At 38.1% G+C, this 16056-nt stretch overlaps 1 long non-coding RNA gene across 1 annotated transcript in view; it reads left to right on the plus strand.

Moving 5' to 3' along the window:
• LOC127381394 (uncharacterized) overlaps window positions 1–14968 on the plus strand; it is a 167779-nt gene extending 152811 nt beyond the window's left edge. The window contains exon 3 of the long non-coding RNA XR_007888711.1: window positions 14650–14968. This is a non-coding gene — a long non-coding RNA (uncharacterized LOC127381394). The remainder of the gene's footprint in view (window positions 1–14649) is intronic.
• Window positions 14969–16056: the final 1088 nt, after the last annotated feature.

Here is a 16056-nt window from a genome sequence, read left to right on the forward strand (position 1 = left end):
TATTAACTAATCAAGAAACTATACTCCCTGCTCATTTTCCTATGCAATGAGCCATAATTCTTTTGTTGTAGGGTAACCTTTAATTTTTATGGAACATTAACTGATCATGAATTAAAAGGAATGTGAATGGAAGATCAGACAGAATCTGCACGCACAGTATTTTAAGATTTTTAATTGCAATTATTTATAAAACTTTCCAGAGTTTTTTGTATCATAGCAAACCGATCAAATTCTAGACACTTAGAATAGTAACAAGAACATTCTATACTAGAAATGATAAAAGGCTCAATGTTATACAGTGCTTGCGTATCCATTTGATAACTGGGATTCCTGCACATGGATTTTGCACAAAAAACTGATCTCAAACTTACAGTTCCTGTTACTTTTAGCTTTCCATAGTAACTACAGATGACACAGTAGAACTTCTGTGGTAAGAAACAAGTTAGAGTGCTTTGGCCAGGCAAACCTTCTACTCTCATGCCCACCACCTACAGACTCACGTACACATCCTTTATGAGATTCTGGTGGCACATTTACACATCTCAGAACTACACGACAGGGAATTACAGGGCAGGGGAAGTGAGAGAAAGCTGAGGTGAATGAACCCTTCCATATTTTGACCACCATGAACCACAGTGACTTCCTATTTGCTGGTTCAGGTAACCCTGTTCTTTCACAATAATTTGCACAGGTATTTTACTTTATTTCTGAAAAAAATCTGACTGGAAGGAGTTGTTAGTACAACATATGTTCATAAACTATTAATATTTTAAAGTGGAATTGTAGTTATGTAAAATTAAACCTTTTAAAATAGATTGAGTAATAATAATAACCTTCAATAGGTATGTGTGCTGGCAGACCTGTATCTCTTTGTCTCTAAGACATATTTCTATTTCCATCAACATTTTCTCATTCATTAAACATAAAAATGTTTTGCCTTAATTTTTTTTTCTTTTTTTTAATGACTTTTAAGAGATTTTTTTGTATTGTTTGGATTAGAATCTTGAATTTCTGACTGATGATTAGTTGAGCTTGTTTTTTTCCCTCTGAATGCATTTCAAGTTCTTCTGCTTAAAAAAAAACCAGAATGTGTTTGTATTATAATTGTCTAAAAAATTGAGAAATGGAAAGATGGAATGTTAAAGAGGATCCAGGAACCGATTCAGTTTGGTTATTTGTGAAATAACAACGTCTGAATACAAATGAATGATTCCCATACCTCAGGTCTCTTGCTCTCTAATCTTACTAGATAAGTATCTTTGGATCTTAAATCTTCCAGACACATGAAGTCTTGTACTCAAGCAAACAGACAAAACTGTAGTTCAAATATCCTGTTGACTAAGCTTAGTCAAGATCCGGAAACTGTTTCTCTGCCTAAATCCCTTGATTCATTTGTCATGCTCTGAGCATGACCACAGTAGCAGGTTACTCACAGGATAAATTTCATGCTCCTTTTAACTTTTCCACTGCAGCACAGTGCACTGGCCCAACTGGTAGATGACCTAGCTTCAACTCCTTTTCAGTGTCAAACAGTTTTGACCTGTAATTACTTCTCTTCAACAAAATCCCTCTCACTCAGGGTGGGGAACTAAAAAAAAAAATGTGAAAAAAAGTTAAAAAGAAGTTATTTGCCACCTTTGAATTGTCCTTCTATAGAAAATGTACAAATGTATGAAGTCTAATTCCAGCCTAGTGGTAAGGAACTTTATACTGAAAAATTTAGGACCTAATGGCATTTCTCCTCTGTGAACTGTTTCTACATTTCATCCAGTTGTACTTTCATTTCAGGCGCTCACATGAGCCAGTCACTTTGGAGTCTCTTCTGAAGTTGTAAGGATGCCTGCACACCTGACACAAACTTCAAGCTTCCCATTTAGTGACCTTGGAATCCACATTATATTACCAGGCCATTTTTTTTAAAGAGCTCAGCTCTGCTCTTGTTTCCAGCTTCTACCCTTTAACCAGAAGGCCAGGGGACAGATGGTAAAGCAGGCTAGGGTTTCTATGAACTCCCTCTTTCTTTGCCTTTACCACATTTGAAATGGCCCTTCAATGCCCTTCATGCAGGCACCCTGTGTTTTGGGGTGTAGCCACATGTTGATGGCAGTAGCCAAAGATCAGTTTCTTTTTTCAAGATTTTCTGCAACTCATATGTTCTGTTACTATAGATATCAATTAGGTTTCTTTGAAAAGAGTGTAGCTGCATAAAAAACAATTTTCTTTGCTTGTCATATTCTACATTGCACTAGACATTGCTGAAGATATTGGTGTCTGAATAGGATTGTTCTCCCTCATTACCTCACATCTCAGTTTGGTGGTGCGATGAATGCACAAGCCTGTATTTGTGACCTCACAGTCCTAACCATGGAAACGGTCTGTAGTAGCACAATTCCAGGGCTATGGCATTAGATCAAACTGGTAAAGCAGACAATGACTGAAGAGAATGGTTGTTATTTCAGCATAAAAAAAGAAAAGAAAAGAAATAATAACATGTGAAATTACAACATAAACCACTTCTAAGTGCTGGGAAATTATTTAAGTCTTTCTTTTTCTTTAACCCATAAACAATCATGTGCTTCATTTGAATTCCTTTGTGTAGCCCTAAACCAGTGCTTATTTTAAACAGCATTTCAAGGTATTGGCTGTGATGCCTTTCCATTTCAATGAGAAGAATAAAGAAAAAAAAAAAAAAGGTGTGTTGTTGGGTGGAAGGAAAGCAACTCCTTGTGGGAAGCCCTGTCACCTGGCCAAATTCTCTGCTCTGAGTGCATTTACTACATCTGGTCCATCTGCCCTGGAGGGAATGAGAAATCAAGCTACAAAGATGAGGGATAAAAGTGGTGCAGATAGCTAGCCAGAGGTATAATTTTTGGTTTTTTTCAGCAATTGGCAGAGAGTGCAGGGGATGTCCACCAGAAAGGCTGGCCGAAGTTATCTTCTGTTTCCCACTCCTGACAGTAGAAGAAAGGTCACGCTCCTCTGGAACTGGAACTGTAACTCTCCATCTGGAAAAAGAACCTCTCTGATGGGAACGGGAGGATTTCCATTGCTCTGAATGGAGCTTGAACTAAGACTCAGTGACTGTAAGAGTCACTACATGCTGTGCTGGTGAATTTGCCAACACTCGCATTACATCTTGTTTGATCTCTATTCAAATTTCCTTATACACTGTCTAAAGAAGTTAACCTCAAACCTGGTCCAAACTTAGCAGCTGCAGTGGCTGGCTCCCAGTGTTGTGATCCAGAGAGCTGCAGTTGTCTGTACATGACTGCAGCCAGATTGCAGTAGCCTGTAAAGGCATTAGCCACAGCAGGAAATAGTTCCTCTTCTTCTCTTCCTGCCAGAATAGTTGGATGTAACAACAAGCTGGGATAGGAATGTTACTTACAGCTTCTTCCTCCAGTCGCCTTCATCCCCTGACCTGTATCCTGCAGAGAAGATGTCCCTCCTTTCCCAAGAACACCCATGGGCATAGGACAATGATGCCAAGCCATGCATGGGCAGAGCATGTCTCCCTCATCACCTTTACATGTTTTCAGGGCCAAGAGTTCACTTTGTCTTTGACAAGGTCCTGAGTAGGAAGAAGTAACTGCTAAAAAAGAGGCAACTTGGGATGGGTGGAAGAATCTTAAGATGAACATAGCAATAAACTGTGCACTGAACTGCGTTAGTATAGACATTTTCAGAAAATACTTTTTAATGTATGTTTTTCTTTCAGCTGTGCACAAAATTATTAACTTTGGAGTTTTGCAAGATTTGGGCACCTAGGGGAAGAGCTTGTATTTGGTCAAGAGTTATTTTAAAGCTAATTACAACCTTTAGATCTTTGTGCAGGCATGAAGTTTTGGGGGAGACTTGGTCAGAAAGCTTGTCACAGCTACAGTTAGGCATGCTCCTAGGATAGTCAAGCTGTACCAGAATATTTCAAACTAAAATAGAATGGGATTTGCCTATGTCCTGGAGATAAAAAGTCCCTGTTTAAATAATTAATAGGTGGTTACTGAAACCCTCACAATGCTGTTGATTCCACCTTGATGGCATCCTCGATTGCTGTCATGCTGCAAATGCTGTCTGTAGCCTACATGCTTTGATTATAATGATATTATGAACACCATACGAATTAGCACCAAGCAGGGAGCAAGATATTGCTGCCAGAAACTGATCTCAACCCCTGAAGGAAAACAAAACATTTTCCTCTTTAAGCAGCACTTCTTCCTTTTGCCTTCATATGCTTTATATAGTGTGATTATTCATTGTGTAAATATAAGTGTAAGAATTGCTACATAAAGTATAGTACACTTGCTAAACCTTAAGCCATGTTGATGCATCCTTGAGGCTCTGCAGCATGGACTGAAATATACTTCTCCAACAACTCTCATTATTCGTGGATCATTGACATGATAGACCCTAATGGCTCCCTCAAAGCCATTACAGTGTGCTATATAAATGTGAGCCCTTAATCCATGGATCATTGGCATGATAGAATGCAACATTCTTTCAAAACCCTTGCAGTCTATCAAGTGAATGCATACTATTAGAGATTTTTAATTTGTGGATTATTGCCATAATTGATCATTACACTTGGGGCTGCTACGGTCTATCCTGTTAACGTTTATTTGGTGAGCAATAATTGATAGATTATTGATGCAAGTATTTTCATCTGTTTTGTCAAAAGAACTCACACAGTTGAAGGACTCTTCTAGTCTATAATTCTTCAATTACTTGCATTTTCATTTCTTTCTTTTGGTACATTATCAATTGTTTATGCAAAATCCAAGCTCTTGTATTCAAATGGTGTTTTATATTCATTCTAACAAAATAAGATTTCAGTTTTCACTTCTATTATTTGTGATTCTGGCACACAATGATACAGGCAAAAATGTATTCCGGCTTGAAAGTGTGGCTCTGAGACTCCTGTACTCTATGACCACAGATAATACTGTATTTTGAGTGGCAGAGATGGTAAAAACGTTAATGAAAAAACATATTGCACTTTTTTGGGTATACCAGTAATTAGTGCTTTTAAATGGATTTTCTCACACATCTCCTCTGGTAAAATTCCTGAAGCTATCAACCCAGACCCTATGGATTTGTAGACTTGAGATTAACCTTTTAATGTTTAACTATGAGAAAAGTTCTTACTGTAGCCCAATGGCATTCAGCTATTTCTGGCCTGTGAGTAATAAAATGGCTAAATCTCACCTCATAAACCCCCATAGCTTACATTCTTGCCTATTCCTGGTAGTATTGCAGTGATAGGTGTTTATGGTGGGAAACTGAGGGACAGAAGGGTCGCTCAGAGCACCACATTCTCCCAGGCTGCCAGGTAGCAAAAGGACTGAATCCAAGGCTCTTATGTTGCTTGGATTCCCAGCTGGGACACAACTGCATTGAGCTGGCTGCTAACCTCCCAGTGAAAATTTGTCTTTAAGTTTCAGCAGATCAGCATTTCTCAAGAAAAGAAAATGTCTGCTTTGCTAGAAAATTCCTAATAATCTGTTGTTCCTCTCAGTTCCCTCCAACCATGGTTTGATAGGCCCTTGGATGGGTCCAGTTCATGTCAATAAGGCATGCATCTAGTACTGATGCAGTGACTGCAGAATCTCAGTTTTCATTAAAAGATCTTTTTTAGCCTCAGTGGTTGCTAAGAAAAACTTGGAATGTGAACTGAATGCAGTGGCTTTACTTACAGCTGCTTGGAGACACAAAAAGGAACAGCAGATGGTGAAGCAGCAGCGGTTGTTAGAGCACAAAACCAGCAAGAAAGCCACTTGCTCCCACACCTGCAGAAACTAGCATGGTTCTCATTTTTCATTTTTGTGAAAAGCTTGTTAAGACGAGAATTCTGCGTAGGGAACGGACATGGGAAATGAGCAGAGATGGCTGTGGCAACAACAGCAGGGGATAGTATCAGAATAGAATCAGGCCTCATCACCTGTCTCAGACTCAGACATTTGCTGCTATCAGCCAGGGTATGCGGTTTCCTATCTGAGAAGTTCTTATCTAGTCTAAAACTGCTGATCTTGTTTTTTTAAGAGATAACTTCCATTGTAGCTAAGACTTCTGATCTTGTAAAGCCTGCATCCTTTCACAATGAAGGATTGCCATATAAACTCTCTTCCAGCAGTGTGGGATATGTGAATTCCCTTAACCCATTTTTTAGCCTTCTGTGGACAAAAAGATAGTAAAATCAATTTAAACTAGATAGATTCAATAAATAAAGAGGTGGGGAGGGAAACCATCTCAGTTGAGAGCATATGTGATTTTTCAGCGAAGAGCATGTATTTTTGGAAATTGTGACAGCCTCTCAGTAGGACAGTACTAGGTAGTTTAGGCTTCAGATCTCACTTATGTTAAAACAATCAGAATCTGATGGAGATAACCTCAGTAAGTTATTTTATTTGCCTTCCCTCTGTGCTTTTAGAAGCGAAAATCTTACATTTTCATTGATTTTAGGGAATGTAAACAAATTATTGTAACTAATGCAGTACTATTTGCCTCACAGCAGTGCTCAGCGGATCTCCACAACATTATTTTCCAGGGTGCAGTTCCTCATTAGAATTGCTCTGAAGGCAAATCTGGAGTGAGAGGTTACCACCACAGCTGTTTGCCTCACCGCAGGTTGCTGCTCTCTCAGATGTACTCTTTCACTGTTTTTGTATCCGTGCTCTAAAGCAGACTGGTGGAATGACCTTCGGTGTGTACAGAAGTTGTTTGTTGAACCCAGCTGTTTTCATTGGTCCCATTTATAGAGCAGACCATGTGGTGCTGTACAGAGTGGTGATGCTTAGTGGAAGGTGAGCTTGCCTGTGCAAGGGTGGCACAAGGACTTCTAAAACAGATTTGTTGAGAGTCAGCTCATCATGTTGGATGTACGTGGAGGCCGTACTCAGTGGTACTAGAATGAAGCATTTCAGCTGTACTGCTGTATGTATTCTTGTGGATGTATTTTGTCATTGTGTGTCTGAACAACAAGGGTAATGAAAAATGCTCCACTGGGTTCTTCAGAAATAGAAACAAATATGGAAATAATGTAAAAAGACTGTATTTGTTTTGCATCTTCCAATGGCCTTTAGGAGATTTCTGTGAATGAAAAATGTAATAAAAATAGATATTTAAAAACACCCTGGAATTTCCCTTTAAATTATAGCAGTGCTGCTGGCTGTTCCTACATTAACTGCTCTCATGAAGTTCCTTAATGATATCTTGTTAGTGATGGAAGATAATGAGATGATAAGGGCAAAATTCATTGACCTTTCAAAGCTTTTGATTCACTAAATGACACTGTTAGATAAGCTAATTAAATTTTGCTTTTCCTGCTGGAATGATGACTTGGTTCTGGTCTTATTTGATTAAGAGGAAAAATCAGTGGCTCTTTTAGGCTATCATTCTGATTTATTACTATTACTATGGAAAGGTGCCTTAGGGCTCAAGAGCTGATTTACTTCGTGTTATTTAGTCCTACATTATCTTTGAGATATTTGTGGTAAGACCTAAATTCACGTACATGGTATTTGACAATACCATTTTGTACAGCAGTTCTGTAATATCTCTGCCTTAATATACTTGCTTCCAAAATAACTATAATAAAAGCATTTGGAAAGATAAACTTGAGATGATGATATAAAACTAACTTCATCTCAGTTTCCCAGGAGACTTGTCAAGGGGAAAGAGATACTCAGCTAACGGTAAGGTTGTAATAAATTATCAAAGAATAACATGATTAGTCAGAATGTTTTAGTCATGGCATTCATATACAAATGAACCAAAATAGAAGTGTGTAAGCCCCCACTTCTGCAAAACTCTTAATCATGTGTTAACTTCTAGGTATTTGAGCAGTTTAAATTTTATGTCCTTTAGTCTATAATTTGGAATCCAATTGGGTTTGATGAGATTTCTCATGCTTCTTAACTCAGCATATGTTTCTGAATCAGACTCAGTTCACCAGAAGAAAAGTGAATGATGTATACTGCTGAAGCTACTGAAGAAAGCATTGAAAAGCATGAAGTCTGCTACAGGGGCACGTGTGCTATAAAACCGTTCTGATTTCATGATGACTTATTATTGCTAGCTACTTTATAATAGTTAATCAACTTACATTTCACTATTATAGTTGGGTTATTTTATCAGAGTACAGTATCTCAGACCGTAAAACATATTTTACAAAACTAAGTATATTACATCTATTCATCTAACTTCACATCTCAAACTTTTAATCTCACTAAAAACTGATACCAGGACTCACAGTCTATTTTTCTTAAAATTATGTTGACAGCTATTGTTAATACATATTGTCTTAATTTGTGTTGGTTAAGTTTAAATAGATTCCCCACACACACACACTTGAACTGGGGTGCTGCCAGAATGATTGAGCTCTAGTTGGTCAGGCAATTCCAAAGACATTGGTGCTGCATTACCGTTCTTCTACTCCCCTGGAATTTCCTGGGCTTATTATTAAAAATGACTCCCCATAAACCAGCGGGGTTTCTGGAAGCCCCCATGAAACCCAGTGTAGGTGAGAAGTGCCAGGTCTTTGAGATTTTCTGCTGGAAAATTAAGACTCTAGAGCCTGGAAGTTTTGCAATGGGGTTTGGGCTCAGTAACTCCAGCCAGGCTATGGGCACTGCAATTCTTCTTGTCTGACTCTCAGGCAGATTCTGCAGGAGTCCACTTTGCTAATCCCATCCAGAGATGAGGATGATGCAACATCAGCTAAGGTGCTGGGCAGTCTATAATAATCACTATAGGACCCTGCATGTACTTTTCAGCTGCTATCTCTGCAAATAAAGCTTGCCTGCAAAGCTGTAAAAGAACAGAAAGCTACCAAAATCCACAGAAGCCACAAAAATCTATGAGCAGGCTACAAACAGTGAGAAGCTTCTGGGTACACATAAGACAGGGTAGTATTTTTCACTAGATCAGCAGATTGTTGTAACTAAGGTAGGAGAGACAGATTTATATACAAGATCAGAGAAGACAAACTGGTACAGAAAGACCGTGTGATGTGGAGGAAAGCAAAGTGCAGGCTTGTGATTGTTTCCAGAAGGCAGGATTGCCCAGACCTACAGTAATCCCCCTGTACTCAGCACTTGTGAGGCGTCAGCTCGACTACTGTGTCCAGTTCAGGGCCCCTCACTTCAAGAAAGATATTGAGGTGCTGGAGCAGGCCCAGAGGAGAGCAACAAGGCTGGTGAAGGGACTAGAGGAAAAGTCTTATGAGGAGAGGCTGAGGGAGCTGGGGTTGTTTAGCCTGGAGAAGAGGAGATTCAGAGGGGACCTTATCACTCTCTACAACTACCTGAAGGGAGGCTGTAGTCAGGTGGGTGTTGGTCTCTTCTCTCAGGCAGCTAGTGACAGAACAAGAGGGCATAGACTGAAGCTGCTCCAGAGGAGGTTTAGCTTGGATATCAGGAAGCAATTCCTCATGGAAAGGGTGTTCAGACATTGGAATGGACTGCCCAGGGAAGTGGTGGATTCACCATCCCAGGAGGTGTTTAAGAAAAGACTGGATGTGGCACTTAGTGCCATGGTCTAGCCCATGTGGTGGTGTTAAGTCATAGGCTGGACTTCATGATCTCAGATGTCTTTTCCAGCCTCAATAGTTCTGTGATTCTGTGATATTTCAGATCGGTGAGAGAAAAGAGACAGAGGACACCAAGCAGATTTTATTATTTTGATCTTACTTGTGTACTTCATGTTCTTGTAAACAAAGAAGAACGTTTTACTGAGAAGCTTTAAGCAAAATGTATCTTAATATGTGCACATCTCTTTGTTTATAATGTTCATGTACTTAATGAAAATTATGCTGTAAACTCCAAGTTGTCTATCATGGTCTACCTCGGAAATATGCATTTAAACTACCAGAGAAATATGACTTGTTTATCCCATTTGCTAAATGCTAAATAACTAGAAGCCAGGTTTCCATACTTGAAAAGAGAAAATAATCAAAGGGCAAGAAAGACTAGGCCTACTAGCAAGTAGGGTTTCACAAGTAAGAACAGACTCAAGAGTTGAAATAATTGGTGCTGAGGACCTGATGTTCTTGTGATACATATTTAAGAGGTTTTGTTTCTTTGAACTAGCTATAGTGCACCCACAGTCTGATCAGGGAGAGGCTGTTAAGTGAGTTCCTGGAATACCACTTCTAGTTTAGTTTTGTCTGGTACAAATATGGTTAATATGTCCTAATATTGTGCTATACTGCAAGTTGAAGCAAAAAAAGTGAGGATGACCAGGAAATTTTCTTCTAAAGCATGATTAATTATATCAAAAGAACAGCATGCCCAAAATGTCTAGAATCTCTAAAGTGGGGAATGCTGAAGTGCTTTTCAGGTTCATGGTCTCGAAATATGTGGTTAATTTAGCAGTGTATCCCTCTGATCAGAGCTGGCTACCAAACCATCTTTAACACTGTTTCTTCAACAAATCTTGTCTAAAAACATATCCTATTTTATCATTTGAATATTGAACAATGTCTGCGATTTCAAATTATTTGTATTCTGCCTTTACAAGCTGCACTTAAGTGTAAGTATTGCTACAGATGGCGCTTTTCAGATCAAGTAAGGGATACTTTAAGAGCTTAATTGTCTAGAGGATTTTCTGTTTTGTTTCTTAAAACATAAACTTGTAAATACATCCCTTCTAGAAGTTCTTTGGAATCCATATGGGAATCAATAATGTTTTAAATAAATAACGAGTCTTTGATTTCTTGGCATCTGTGATAGATAATAGAATGCAGAACATTGTTACAAAGCACTTTGATGGGTAAATAAGATACTTTTGGAAATCAGGCTGGGCAAAATTTTAGCATTATTCTTGTTAATTTAGTTGAACTATGCTTAATATTTTCTGGTTCCTTCTTCTAGGAAAATGTAATCATGTCTGTATTATTGAGTCAGGGCAACATAATATTTGCAGGCTCTGGAATTTGAATGTCTATGTAGTTAAGTTTTTTGAATGACCCTTGACACTGTTGTGGCCCATGCCAATGAATATTCTCCAAAATAAATCTTCAGCAAAGGTTTAGAGTTATCATAGGACAGACACCTAATGTTTCATTAGGCACATTCCCAGTGTGGACACCCTGTACTGGAGAGCAAGTAATAGCATGGATGCAGTTGCTTTGCTCCACTTGGCCTCACCGTGAGACTGGAGTCCTGGTTATACTCAATTTACTAGTTTAGGCATAGCCATATGGACAAAGGTTTGGAGAACATTGCAGCTTAAACCTAGTGTATTTTCTGCATAACACACGGGACCTTGAAGCAGATTATGTGCATCACTCCTCTAAGACACTGTTGTGCTTATTACAGTGTAACATAGCAGAGTGTTATGAAGTACCGTATCCAAAACAGATCCATGGGCAGATAGATCTGCCTGTTCCTCTTCCACGTGTCCAAGAATGCAAACGCTGCACCACACAGTGCTAAATGTCATGGCTACTGAAATATAATACTGAGCTACTCTGACAAAAAAAATGTTACAAGCCTACAGGGTAAGAGGAAATAGTCCTTTACAGTTCAACCAGTTACAAACTGGATTGCCTAAACATAGAACACTAGTTTTGAAGAATTTGAACAAATTAATGTTTAATGCTGCAAACTCTATACCCTGTTGGCTTCTCAGAGAGACCAGTATGCGGCATATTTATAGAAATAGTTCATAGGCAGTTTGACTGTTCAATAAGAAAAACTGTGTAAGGCACATTTTTTTATATAAAGTCATGTCTGCTTTATTCTCCAAACTTCTCTTTTCCTGTTTCCAATTTCATTTCCCAGTCATGCAGAACAATGTGGTGTAACCCAAAAAGGAGACTGAATAAAATGAAAAAGGGCAGCAAACACTGTAGCATGCAAAATGCAGCCTGACAGTGGTGCTGAATGCTAATGAGTTATTATTCGGTCTCACCCCAATCAGTCTTGATCAGATAATTAATTCAGGGGCTGACCATATGACCCAAATTTCTGAAGGCAGTTGCTGCATAATATTATTTTTTCAATGTGCGAACAGGTGGTTCACAAAATGCATTCATTTTTAGCAAAATTAATTCCCTTCATCACATTTTTTTTTCAAAAGCTTAACAGCATAATGTGCTCTTAGAAAAATCTATAAGCCTAGGTTAATAATATTTTGGACTCAAAATGCCTTTCTGCCTTTCTTCAAGATCACTGCCCATGCAGAGGTCTGTTTTATTACTTTTTAAGCACAGTAGAATTACCAAATAGTTGCTTAGAACCTCCAGGTTATCTTAAATTCCCACTACTAAGCATCTATTTATTAACCAAAATGCTATTCAAACAAAAATTTAGATCTACAAACTCACCCAGGCTAACTCTCAAAATGCAGATTTCTCCTAGAGGTAGAAAATTAAATTAGTTACGGATGGTGTATTATTTTATGTATTAGATTTTGTGCTCTTTTATTTTTTCTTGGTTTAAAACTTGGTTTAAATGCCTGTGAGACAAACATGGATAAGGGATACTGGGGAGACAAGACACGTTTTGTTTCTTTTGAGTATGTTCCTAAATATTGTCATTTCATGAATACAGGAAAATGTGGAATAAAGGCAAATGTAGTGTCTGGGGAAATCACATTCCTGTTCTGAGGAAATCACACATATATGCCACCTGAAGACCTGAATTACTGAGTTCTGCCTTGAAAAAGCAAGTATTTTATGTGTTGTTACTTGCAAAACTTGATGTTTAAGGTTTAACATCCTGTATTCTAGTTCACGTTATGAAGAAGGTAAAGATATCACTTCCTCCTTCTTCTCTCGTAGCTACTGATTCAGGATGCAAGTCAGAAAAAAATGTTTCATTGAGCAGCCTTGATATGCATAAACAAATATTTATATGTGTCATTTAAAGTTTAAAATTAGTATTGGACCAAGCGGACTTGGAATTGAGGTTATCACTCTTGTTCTTGTGCCTTGGATTTGGGAGGGGTCTCCTCTGAGTCAGGAGGTAAATTTGGGAAGTGGGGGAAGAAGAAGGAGAGAGAAAGATTTGACACAGGATCTTTAGCACAATCAGAAAATTCTTAGCATCAGAGGATTCAAAGCAGTTTTAGTTAAGAGTCATGATGAGTGACATTTTGATTGACACAGGCTTTATCTTTAGAGGTAGGACTGACTAGAGATCAGTAAGACACGTTGAGGAGTGTGTTAGTTAAAAGAAAAGGGAAACTGGAAATCATGGTGGTCCAGGTTGAAGCATGATCACCTCTGCCGGATTTCTGAGTATAAGTACTCAGGAATCTACTGCATTAAAATGAAAGACAAATTGGAAAGGAAATGAAGAGAAAGAAATTAACATTGGAAATGTTAGTTAACACGTGTGAACAGTCTCTCTGAGCATGACAGACTCTCCAGTGGATAAGCAGTATCCCATGTGCCGGAAAACTTGAAAAAATGAATGAAATGTCTGAACTCTGGGGTAATAGCAATGGAAGGTAACTGGCAAGTCTTTGAAGCCTATGGGACACATTTTAACATCCTGCCAATCCTAATGTAGACTTCTACAGAGGGTGTTTCATTTTCTGGCGGGTAAGATCTAAGATCCAGAGGAATCATAAGACAATGTTGTACTCATTTTGGGGGTTCAAGGAATCTCTTCTTTTGGTTTATGCCATCTGGTATTTATTATGGGGCTTTGAAAACTGCTTTATATGTAACAGGTATACATTTCTCTAATACATCAATTCTGAAGTCCATTTGAGCCAACATCTTGTCTCAAATACTTTCCATTTTCTTGTGCTGTAGGAAAAAATGTAAGAACAGGTGTAGAGTGATCCTTTTACCCTTAAAACCTCCCAGTTTCCTGAAACTTGCTGAAGCAGATTTCATTTCATTCATTGTGTTTAACAGCTACTGATGGGCCTAATGTTCATAACTTTCCCTAATCCTCTTTTTAAATCTACTTATATTTTTTTGGTTGCCATTAACATAGATTGTATTTCTTACTGAGGCAGCAGGTATTGACGTGTGAAACAACATCACATATCTCTGTAAAGTTTAGGACCTGGAAAAGAAGGTATTTGTTCTCAAATTTCATGTGTCAGTTGTACAGGCAAGGAGATAGCCAGAATACTCTTTAGTAGGTCTGGGTAATGGTAAGCATAGGATATAGGATATGCTGTGGATTGCACCAAATCTGCATGTTAAAGAGAGCCTTTGTATTACAATTTATATTGCACACCTGAAGGAAGAAGTTGTTTTCTTTTTACTGACAGTTTGCCAACAGCAATTTATTATTTTAATAAGGATTTCAATTGTTTAGCTGTTGTGACCAACATCTGTCCCGTATTTTTATGTTGACATTTATTTAATAAAGGTGATATTTTGAGACATTCCAATCTCATAAAGAGGTTCTTCTACATTTTTTTTTGGCAAATCAGACAAATTTGGCAAATTAGATAAGAGGTATTTATGTGCTGTTAACCTATGCAGTGTGTTAATACTTTCTTGAACTTAGGTGTGACAAGAGATGGAATTTGGAGTTGGCATGGTTTGAAAATAATTTTTTTTTGTCTCTAAGATTTTTAGAAAAGTCAAAGACAATTTCAGATGGCAAAAATGAGACAAAGACCACACAGACAAAATGAGAGTCATCAAAGTAAAACCTGTTGTTTCTTTTCTCTGTTCTTTTGCAGGCTGCAAACATGTATCTGCTTGTTATCACTTCCTAAGATTGTGACTGTTAAGGAGACCTACATCCTGTAACCTGTGGAACTCATGGACACAATCATCCTAAGGAAAGTTTTTATAGGAGAAAGCTGGATTTGTAAAGGACTATAGATGGCAGAAAAACCTCCTTCAGTGTATTATGGAACTGCAAATAGAAGAGTAAACACAGGTGGGATTACAAGAGGATAAGCATACTTGGAGGGTATAGAAAGAAACTGCTGACATGCTGGAGAAAGTTCAAGAGTATTACAGTAAACTCAAGGACAACCTATTCTTTCTTTACTGCAGAAACATTTTTCAATAAGTATTTCAAGTTTTCTCATTTTAGTGGTTTTAGTTGGAATGGATGGACTCTGCAGTTGACAGAAGGGATGGTGTTAATTGAAACATTTGTTATCACTTGTTTTTCTGTATCACAAATAAAATTGCTGCTTACCTTGACAACTATTTTTCAGATGTTCAGAGACAATGAATGTTATTTATAAAGCGTCTGCTGACCGCTTAAAGAATTTAGAAATTATTTAGATTTAGGAATGTCCAACAACCTCCTTCAGTTTGCTCAACTGAGAGTATAGATCAGCAGTTCATTTTCCAACGTCACAAAGAAACATCAAGGGTTTCCCAGTTCCTTCTGATGGAAGTGGACTATAACAGCTTTCCAGTACATATTTGTGTTTGCCTGTATTCTGACTTCTGTAACTATTATTTCAAAGCATTTATTTGACAATCTCAAGTGTAAGCTGCTTGGCTCAGAAAATGGCAGTTAGTTTAATCTAGAGTGTCTTGGAGCATTCCTTCAAAGACACTAATAAATGAAAAGGATTGCACATGGCTATGCAATCTGCATTTGATTTTCCTTTGCTGCGGATGGCCCTGCTCATCAGCTGGGCTGGGGTATGAAATATGTTGATGTAAAGATACGATTCCCTCTGACCTGAAAAAGGCCAGCTTGCCAGTACAGAAGCCTTTAACTTGTGTTGCAAAAGCCACATAGCAACATCTATTCCTGCCAAAGATAATTACCAGTATTGTAAAATGAGGATGTAAGGGAGGAGAATGCTAAGAAGTTAAGATTCTTTCCTGGAAGTACAACAGAGTCAGAAGCATTTCCATAGGCTCCAGAGAGATGAGTGACATCAAATTTTTATAAACTGTTCTCAACAAACTGTCTCAGAGGTTAGTAGCTTACACTGAGAATCTTTACTAGCTGGTTGAAATAACATATCAGTTTCTGGTTGACCACTGTCCTCATACTCCTGTAATTCAGTTTCTTCATCCTTTCCTTGCACCTTTTTTGTTATGCTGATGCCAAAGGAACATCATGTTTCAGAAGTCTGTGTAGGCATTGGGAATACAGAACCTTTACAGTGGAC

This window comes from Apus apus, chromosome 1 (genome assembly GCF_020740795.1).
Source record: "Apus apus isolate bApuApu2 chromosome 1, bApuApu2.pri.cur, whole genome shotgun sequence".
NCBI classification, from domain to species: domain Eukaryota; kingdom Metazoa; phylum Chordata; class Aves; order Apodiformes; family Apodidae; genus Apus; species Apus apus.